Here is a 9,066-nt window from a genome sequence, read left to right as displayed (position 1 = left end):
CCCAAAATCCCCTACCCACCCTCCCCATGGCAGGTTCTGTTTTCATGCCTCAACAACAAAGAGGAATTTCCTGGGCCCTGCCCTGTAGGTACAACTTCCACTTTGTTTCTGACAGGTGAAAATAAACCCAGGGCCCTTCTGCTCCCCACACCCTCACCTAGCAGCCACATGCAGGCTGGTTCAAGGCTGTATCTTTCCATGTGTGGCCTCGACTGACCTCCCAACTCATACTGCCTCTCTATGGCTGCCTCCCACCTTCACACGGAAAAGATTTATTTGGCCCTAGTATGTGCCAGGCACTGTTTTAGGCGCTTAGAGCACATCAGCTAGTGAAACAAGTACGGCCCTTAAAGAAATCACCTTTTGGAGTTCCTGGGTGGATCAGTGATTGAGCATCTGCCTTCAGCTCAGGTCATGATTCTGGGGTCCTGGGATCGAGCCCCACTTTGGCCTCCCTGCTCAGCCAGGAGTCTGTTTCTCCCTCTGGGTCTGCTGCTCCTCCTGCTTGTGTGCTTTCTCTCAAATAAATAAAACCTTTTTTAAAAAAATCATTCTTTATGCAAGAATGGGCAGAGGGGAGAGACAATAAGAAGGATACGTGATAAAATAACTGAATTATCTACGATGTTAGAAAGTGGTGCATGGTATGAGGGATCAGGGCAAGAGGTCAGAGTATCAGGCAGGAATGCAGCACCCAGGACAACATTGGGAGACTCACTGAGTCTCAGGCAACAACTTGAAGGAAGTGACAAGGTGAATCAAGAAAGTGTCTGGAGGCTCCTAGGAATTAATTCACTTCTGAAAAAATGGAGCCAGGGTTCCAAAGAACTATTCCCTGCTTCCTATACTTAAATAACTGTGAGTTCCCTACTGCTGATCATAACAAATCACCACAAACTTGGCAATTTAAAACTATAGAAATAGAGGGGGGCACTTGACAGGATGAACCCAACTGCTTGGAGTTTTAAGACTGAGCTCCCCCTTCCCAGCTGTGGGCCACCCTTGACTCCGGAAGCCTCTCCCTTAGTCCTTGCATGAGAGACCTGCATCTCAAGGCCAGCAATGCAAGAGAAATCTCTCTCATGCCTGGAATTTCTCTGGCTTTCCTTTCTGCCATAGCTCTCTACTGTTTCCACCTGGAAAAAGTTCTCTGCTTTGCTGGGCTGCGCTCCACTGGGCCCATGTGGATAATCCAGGCTACCTGCCTATCTTTAAATATGTAACCCTAATTACATCTGCAAAGTTTCTCTTGCTATGTAACACAACATACTTATAGATTTGTAACATATTCATAGATCTGGGTGTGGGCATCTATTCTGCTTAGCACCATCATGTGATACGAGGGCTGGATATCTAGAATTGAAGCAGCCATCTTGAGACCATGAGGTAGAACGCTGGAGAGGATATTCAACAAACTAAGGATGGAGGGATGGACAGAAAGATTTCACTGAGCCATGAAATAGGCCTGGGGCACCTTGTAAAGTAACAATTATGGTTTTTGCAGCTGAATGCCTCCCACTTGGTACCCTGTTCAGTCACCATTGGAAATGTTCCTTTGAACTGCTTACCTTAAGATCAGAACCCTGATCTTTTAGAAACTTGGAGTTTATGGTGGCTTGTGTCCTTTGTCTTAGAGGATAGTAAAACTTGTGAAACTTACTTTGAGAAGGAATCTACTCAATATTATTACTCCATTTAAAAAGACATTTCTGTCTAGTTCCATTCTATTCTATATGGAGAAACTGAGGCCCAGAGGGAAGAGTGAAGTTTTTCTCCAGTCACAGAGCCGAGTCTTCTTGGAGCACCTGGGAAATTCAATTTTGTACCATTGACTTTTTGTGCCCACAGTGTAGGAAAAGCAGGAGAAGTATAAATGAGAAGGGAAAGGTTATCATATACAAGGACCCAGGCAATGCAATCCTAATATCTCAAACCATGATTGGAAAAATCCATAATGGAGAACCTCTACACACACACACACACACACACACACACACACACATCATTCTGCACCACCAGGGCCACTACACCATACTTGTTGCCATGACTATAAATTTCTTTTTTTTTTAGTCTTTAAAGCTTTGAGTTTATTTTATTTGCCAACATATAGAATAACACCCAGTGCTCATCCCATCAAGTGCCCCCCTCAGTGCCCGTCACCCAGCATGACTATAAATTTCTAGGGCAAAGATAAAAAATTAGCCCACAGACATTTGGATATTTTATTGAGCTCAAGATGCTCAAGGGCATCATAGGAATGGACACATCACTTCTCAGCCACAGTTCAAAGGAGGAAACTTTCTCAGAAGCTTCTCTAGCTGAGATCTCTCCCTTGGCTACCAGGATAACTTACCAACAATATCCCAGTCCTGCCCCCTCCATCACCATAACAATCTGGATCCCAACACACTGAGCATGAGCCATGACTTCTAGAACCTGGGGCACCACAAATTAGATAGCAAAATGTTTCAGATCTTCTTTATAGCCTGTTGCGTATACAGGATGCTTTAAGTTTACATTAAGATCATGCATCAGGGCGCCTGGGTGGCTCAGTTGGTTAAGCGTCATGATTGGCTCAGGACATGATCCTAGGATCCAGGGATGGAGCCCCATCAGGCTCCTGCTCAGTGGGGAGTCTGCTTCTCCCTCTCCCTCTGCCTGCTGCTCCCCCTGCTATGCTCTCTCTCTCTAATAAATAAAATCTTTAAAAAGAAAAGACCATGCTTAAACAATTTTATAAGTTACCTAGTTCTTATCCAGCAACAAGGAAGAAAAGAGTTCCCAATCTTCCATACTCTAGCCAGCCATGAAAACTCCATCTGAAGAAGATGGTGGGGACAGGAAAGCATGGATAAGGGAAAGAGGGAGCTCTGTGATGGGAAAGTGAGAGGCCTCCAGGAATTGTAGCATGTTAGAGACAAACTGATGACATGAAGACATTGGCTAAAATTGCCAAGGACTTGTTCACACTCCTGTATGTCCTTTGAGAAAGGGGATTGAAGCCTGGAATTCCTATTTGGACCATGAATTTTAAAATGCAATTCCACTCTGGAACTGAGCCACACAAACCGTGGTTTCTATAGAGTAAGATAGATGGTATGGAAAGAAAGAATGCAACATGGAAGGGGGTGTTCTTCATCATTACACTTCTTAATTGATGGGGAAAATGCTGTGGAGGTAGTCAATTAGCCCACATGGTATGTCTTACTCATCATGGAAACCTCAATGCATTTTTTTTTAAACAAAAGTGATTGGGACATGATTGCAATCCTCTACTTTACTATGCAAATAATCTCAGATCTGTTGCAATAGCTGGCCTCTGCCACAAGCCTCAGTTTTTCCTCTTGGCTTTGTAAGGATTTGGCACCTCTGGGCAGGGTTTCGAAGGATATTTCCATGTGGATGACATTTCCACCTCTCTGAAAAAATAAGAAACTTTAAAAGAAATTATTGGCCAGAAGTCAGAAACATTTCACAATATTTTGATGAAGTCCCAATAGTTTATTTTTGCTTTTGTTTCCCTTGCCTCAGGAGACATATCTAGAAAGAAGTTGCTACCTGTTTTATCTTTCATATTTAGATGTATGATATATCTGAAATTTAAAATGTTGTGTGCAGTGAGGTAGAGATGAAAATTATTTTTTCATATAGAGACCTAATTAATCAGTATCATTTATTAATAAAGTCCTTACCCTCACCATTAAATAGAAAGAAAGAAAGAAAGAAAGAAAGAAGAAAGAAAGAAAGAAAAAGAAAGAAAGAAAGAAAGAAAGAGAGGAAGGAAGGGAAGGAGGAAGGAGGGAGGGAAGGAAGGAAGGAAAGAAGAAAGAAGGAAGGAAGGAGATAGAAAAAAAAAGAAGAGAAAAGAAAAGAAATGAAGCCTTGGTCAACCCTATCCACAGAAGGAGATTTCTGTCCAGCTTCCACAATCCAGAAATGTCTCAGCATCCTCTGACTGTGGGACAGACACCTGGTTCTTCACTCAGAGTCAATGGTCCTCCCTCCCTCCAAATTCTTTTTTCTCTCTAAAATTCAAACATCTGGACATCCTCCTGGATTCTCTCCTTTCCCTAACTCATTTCCAACACCCAATCAGTCACCAAATCCTGTGGGCTCCATGTTTTAGTAACTCTGTTTTCTGGCCCCTCCTCTCTATCCCCACTACCTCACCTTAGACAACACTACCTGTGAACCTCACCTGTGAAATTGTGCCAGCCTCCCAGTCTCTGAACTCTGCATCTCCATATCGCAATCCTGGCTTTCTTCCCAAGTTCCAGCTCTGAATTGGGTTCCTCCTTTCTAAAGAGAGGGACTTCAAGACCCCCAGCTGACCCTATAAGAAGTCTGAGATGCCCCATCTCTTTCCCAATAAACTCACAGGGTGAATGGGAAGCTCCTGATCTGGAAATAAGAGAAATCTCCTGGCAAGTTCTGGTCCTCCCCTGGTATACACTGGTCAATCCCACCTCACAAAGAAGATAGAGGTCTGAACCTGATGTGATTTCTTCTAGATTTTATGTAATTATGTATCTTTTTACATTTTTATTGTAGTTGACCCACAATGTTGCTATGTAAACATATTTTTAAGAGATCAGAGTGCTATGACTCTTAGAGATGAGTATTTTGTGGAAATTTAAAAACACTGAATAAACATAAAATTGGAGGTAAAGCAGAACAGCCTTGAGTCTCCTAAGACTGGAATGACCCTTTCAAAACTTGGTATTTAGAATATTTTGTCACATGAATGGGGAAGGATCAGATAAAGCCCACAGGAGTGGCCTATATGCTTTGTCACAGGACACTGACCAAGCTGGTTACCCCACATCCACAAAGCAAATACATGTAGTCACTAAAAGCTGCACTGTAGGTCGATGTGTGTTATTCTAAACCAATATTCATGAAATTTTGTTAAACTAAAAAAACTGGTTGCAAAACATTATGCATAGTACATTCTCCTTGTGTAAGAGAAAATGTACGTCTTTATTAATTTTTAATAAGTAGGCACAGGGAATGACTCTATAAGAGGATATACCAAAATACTAGCAGTGGTCATCTCTAGAATTATAGAGGTTTTCTTCCTTTTCTTTTCCTTTTAAAAGCTTTCTTCATTGTCTAATTTTTCGACATTGAACATACAGTATGTGTCCAATAGAGAAAGAGTCCAAATGTAGGATGTAATATGGCTCTATATTAACATAGAAGGATACTAAAGGTTAGAAGATTAAAGTTTATTTTTTTAATTTTAAAAAATATTTTATTTATTTATTCATGAGAGATACAGAGAGAGAGGCAGAGACATAGGCAGAGGGAGAACAGGCTCCCTGCATGGAGCCTGATGTGGGACTCAATCCCAGGCATCCCAGAAGATTAAAGCTTAAAAAACAGGTAAAATAATGGTAAACAGAATATAATACTATTTTTGTTTAAAATACATATATTTAAATGTAATTACTAAAATAAGGGTATTAGAGAAGCCACATCATTATCTCTGGGAGGCTTAACTGTAGACAAGTTTTTTCTCTTCTCTTGCTCATCTGTATACTTTTCTTTTCCTACAATTATCATGGAATTTATTTAAAATATGAAAAGTTAGCATATAATATTTTTAAAAAGTAACCCCTACACGCAAGAGTCAGTTATTTGGTTTAAGAATGTAAAAACTTGGGGTGCCTGGGTGGCTCAGTGGTTGAGGATCTGCCTTTGGCTCAGGTTGTGATCCCGGGGTCCTGGGATCGAGTGCCGCATTAGGCTTCCCTCTGGGAGCCTGCTTCTCCCTCTGCCTAGGTCTCTGCCTCTCTCTGTCTCTCATGAATAAATAAATAAAATGTTTTTTAAAAATGTAAAAACTTATTTTGCATAACATGGGTTAGAAAAATCTTGCTGAATATATATGGAAGTGGAACAGCCAGGAAAAGAATCCTAAAAAATAAAACAAAACCAATCTCCCCTAATAAAGTCCTGGAGCAGGGAATGATCAGTCTAAGTCCATATGAGCTGCTATAACAAAACAGAGACTAGGTAGCTTATAACAGAATTTTATATTTGAGAAATTTATATCTGAGAAATTTATATCTCATGGTTCTGGAGGGTGCCAGCATGGTCAGGTTCTAGAGAGAGCCCTCTTCCTGGTTCTGTGTCCTCACATGGTGGAAGGGGCTAGGGATCTCTCTGGAGCCTCTTTTATAAAGCACCTATCCCATTCCTGAGGCTCCATCCTCATGACTTCATCACCTTCCATATGAATTTGCAGGAGACACAAACATTCAGATCATAGCAATACCTGAGACAGTGATGTTGGCATTCACACTCCTGTGAAAGCTGGAAACAGAGTTTGAGGCTTTGCAGGTATAGACCTCTGAGTGTGCCCTGGAGAGACTAGGAATAGAGGTTCTAGCTATAAGGCCCAAAAATCCCACTGATGCTGCACACATATTGGGCAAGGGGCTGGGAGTCAGCCGATCAGACCAGGGTGAGGTTGGAACCAATCACAAAATCTGGGTCTGGCGAGGTCACAGTAGGAGTGTCAGGGCCATCTGGACCAAGAGAAAAAAAAAATCCTAAAATTGGGAAGAGTGTGGAAATTAAGGACAACTACTCCGCCCACATTGTGCATTTAGTTCAGGACTGGAAGCACCACACGTTGGGTGGGGCATGCAGTGACACAACCTGAAGGTTTGTCCAGTGAATGAATGAATAAATGAATGAATGAATGAATGAATGAATGAATGAACAAATCAACTATTGCAGCAACTATCCCCCTAACTGTCGTGTCTGTGTCCCTCACTGACCCTTGTGGAACTTCAGCTCCATGAGGACAGAGATACTTGTCTGTTAGTTTCACTGCACTGACTAGAGCAACCTTCAGCATACAGTGGAGCTCAAGGTCACCAATGAAGAAAGAGCAGAGCCCAGATTTGAATCCAATCAGTCTGTAGAGCCCCTGCTCTATATGGCCCTGTACTTAGCTATAAATAGTGGATGAACCAGTGGATGGTTGAGAGGGAGGTACCATGTGTATCAGAGGTGGGTCCGTTATGGGGCAAGGAAACCCATACTTGCAGGCCACAACCACCATAAGGGCTCCACTGAGCCTGGACTCAAGGTGAGTCCTGGTCTCACAGTAGTAGGTACCAGAGTCATTGGGTGTGACTGTGGAATTGGTGAGGGTCCTGCCATCTATAGAGATCATTGGTCCACCCCCTTCCCAAATCAGCTCCAGGTTCAGAAACCACCAGATCATACATCATTGTTCTGGGGAGACACATGTCAAATTTAAGAAGTCCATGTGGTCCACTGGGGCCAGGTTGTGGGATGCCACCTGAGACTGGTGTAGCTTCTCCGGGGAGGAGAAATGAGAAACTGAGGGTGATAGTGTCAGAAGGGATCTGGAGCCCCAGGAATTATCAAGGGCAGGAAATGCTGCCACTTTGGAACCAACAAAGCCAGCAGTGGGTGTTTCCAAGGTCCCGGGGCAGTATCCACTCCACTGAAGAGTGGATCCCAAATCCTCTCCCCAAAAAACACACACATCCACACATTTGCATCTAATTTCAGGTGCTTATGGGCTCCTCTGAGGACCAACTGCAGAGTCCAGGTGAAGACCCTTACACCTAGGTTATAAATTAGTAAAAATCTTTTTTAAGATAGTTTGGCAATACAGATCAAAAGCTTTAAAATATATATACCTTTTGACCTAGTGGTTCCACTTTTTATAATTATTCCTAATGAAATTTTCATAGCCACATGCAAAGAATTAGCTACAAAGATACCTAGGACAACCCTATTTATAAAAGGGCAAACTACAGAGAGTCTTAAATTACAATGAAGACTGTATTTTTAAAAAGATTTCTTTATTTCTTTATTTGGCAAGGGGAGAGGGGGTGGGAGAAGGAGAGGGAGAGAGAGAGTATCCCAAGTAGATCCATACTGAGTACAGAGCCCAGCACAGGGCTCAATCTCATGACCCTGAGATTATGAGCTAAGCTGAAATCAAGAGTTGGACATTTAACCAACTGAGCCAACCAGGTACCCCAGGACCATATTTTATTTTATTTTATTTTTTTAATTTAAATTGTATTTTTTAAATGAGCCAACTATAAAATATCAACAAGAAACTCATTTCAAATACAATAAAATGTCTTCTTGAAAATAAAAGAATGGGAAAAGATACACCATGCAAATGTTATTCAAAAGAAAGCCAGAGTGGCTATAATTACTATCAGATAAAGTGGACTTCAGAGTAAATAAATTTACCAAGAGACATTACGTAGTGATAAAAGAGCAAGACGACACAGCATCCTTACATGTGTACACACCAAACAACAAAGGTGAAAACCATGTGAAGAAAAACTGAAGATAGAACCAAAGTGAAAAATAGATAAATCCATGATTATAGTTTGATAGCTCTGTGCTACTGCCGACAAGTGATAGAACAACTAGATAGGAAACTAGCAAGGATGTAGCAGGACACAACCCCACCATCGACCAACAAGATCTAATTGATACTGGGACATCTGGGTGGCTCAGTGGTTGAGCATCTGCCTTTGGCTCAGGGCGTGATTCCAGGGTCCTGGGATCAAGTCCCACATCAGGCTCCCTAAAGGGAGCCTGCTTCTCCCTCTGCCTATGTCTCTCTCTCTCTGTCATGAATAAATATATAAAATATTTTAAAAAAAAGATTTAATTGACACTTATGGAACACTCCACCCAACAGCAGCAAAAAGTACATTGTTTTCAAACATTCATGGTACATATATCAAGATAACCCATATCCTGGGCTGTAAAACAAACCTCAACAAATGTAACAAAATGGATATCATACAGTGTAGTGTGTTCTCTGACCACAATGGACACAAACTGGAAATAACTAACAGAGAGATGATGGCAAACTCTCCAAACATTTGAAACCCGAACAACATGCTTGTAATCACATCAGGCCCTGCTGACATCAGAGGGATGATAAGGGGATATGACAAACAGCTCTACACAAACAAATTTAGCCATTCAGAGGAAATGAACTAATTCCTCAAAGATCACGACCTACCATCACTACCCCAATATGAAACA

The sequence above is a fragment of the Vulpes lagopus genome, chromosome 2 (assembly GCF_018345385.1).
Source record: "Vulpes lagopus strain Blue_001 chromosome 2, ASM1834538v1, whole genome shotgun sequence".
Lineage (NCBI taxonomy): Eukaryota > Metazoa > Chordata > Mammalia > Carnivora > Canidae > Vulpes > Vulpes lagopus.
The sequence above is the reverse complement of the archived record's forward strand: the minus strand, read 5'-3'. Positions refer to the sequence as shown.